A 1491-nucleotide genomic window follows, 5' to 3' on the forward strand; every position below is an offset into this window, starting at 1 on the left:
TTAGCATTGTGTTCGCGTTTAATCACAGCAATATCCGCAGTCAGGAGCTGAAAAGGAATTAATACCTAATACCGGCTTCGGGACTATCAGAATACTTCGTCACAGACAAGGCACCGGAAGGCTGGAAGGTAGATCACACCGGTTGTGGGAGAGCTGGTTGGCGGTGACATGGAAGTGTCTGCAGTGTGCGGGAACAGACTGCTTCCACACATCCACAATGAATGTCCCACCCTTTACTTGGGAAAAGTACAACTGAGAGTGGACAAGTTCCATCCCGGCCAGAGCAATCTGAGGCTTTAACTGACTGACACCCTGGTTTGGGATGTCTTGCATTGTGCATTTGCGTCAGTCTCTGTGGCGCAATGGGTTAGCGCGTTCGGATGTTAACCGAAAGGTTGGTGGTTCGAGCCCACCCAGGGACGAAGCATTTAACTGTTTTTCCCCCAGGATTCGGTGCGGCACGATTCCAAGTTGTCATTGTGTGTTTTGGCTGCGCGAATATATTCCACAAACATTGCCAGCTGTGCTGTTATCCAGTGAGTTCCCACCCCACTACTTTTATGAGAATTCAGTTTGAGTGTATACAGAACTGAACAGAGATATCAGAAAATTTAACAAGGTTGTGGGACATTGTTTTTTGTTAATATTGAACCACTAATATGAATAAATCCATTTCTTCAAATATTTAATTGAACATGTTTTCAAGATGTTTCCGCGCACTTTTGAAGCAGGGACATTTCGCGTGTGAGGTGAATCTAATAACCACAACATTACGGAAAAACTACAGCAATGTTCGGAACATAACCAGAGCTTTTACCTGCACAGCTGGAGTATACTTCAGGACCTGGTTTTATGAGAATAGAGTGATGGTGCTATATTTAGGAAGGCTGTGAGTGTGGCAGGAATTGATCTAGTGTTTCCCAGACTTTACACAAAAGAACACGAGGTGGCCATTTAGCAGCGAGTGGTTAGGATCTGGAATGCACTGCTTGAAAGGGCGGTGGAGGCCGACTCAACCTTATCTTTCAAACGGGAGCTGGATCAGTGTCCGGAGGAAAAACAATTGCAGGGCTGCGGGGAAAGGGCGGGGGAGTGGGACTCGCTGAGAGTCGGCATGGGCTCGACGGGCCGAATGGCCTTCCGTGCTGTAACCATTCCATGATTCTATAAGTTAGTGGCACATTTCTTAGTGTGGGTGGAAGCAGAACATTGCAAAGGGACATGGATTCAGTCGGCAAAACTAGAGGCATCTGATTCAGGAGATTCGGGGGGCGCGGATATTCGGAATTTTAATGACTTTGAAAGGAACATTTTTGTTTTGTGCAGTTACAATCAGAGAAATGTTTGTGAAAGGAATTTTTTCAACAGAGAAATGCAGCATTTAATCTTCTGCCTTAACACTTCTTCCTGGGTGTCGGGGTCACATTTCTTTTCGAGGTTATTCTTCTCAAAAAGAGTTTGATATCGTCCTTCAGACTAGGGGGATCAAGG

General features: G+C 45.7%; 1 non-coding gene across 1 annotated transcript; it reads left to right on the top strand.

Annotated features, from left to right (window-relative positions):
• The first annotated feature begins 348 nt into the window (after positions 1-348).
• trnan-guu (transfer RNA asparagine (anticodon GUU)) lies at positions 349-422 on the top strand. Its single transcript has one exon. It is a non-coding gene; the product is annotated as a tRNA-Asn (tRNA).
• The last annotated feature ends 1069 nt before the right edge of the window (positions 423-1491 follow it).

Source organism: Pristiophorus japonicus, unplaced genomic scaffold (assembly GCF_044704955.1).
Source record: "Pristiophorus japonicus isolate sPriJap1 unplaced genomic scaffold, sPriJap1.hap1 HAP1_SCAFFOLD_130, whole genome shotgun sequence".
In the NCBI taxonomy this organism is placed as follows: Eukaryota; Metazoa; Chordata; class Chondrichthyes; family Pristiophoridae; genus Pristiophorus; species Pristiophorus japonicus.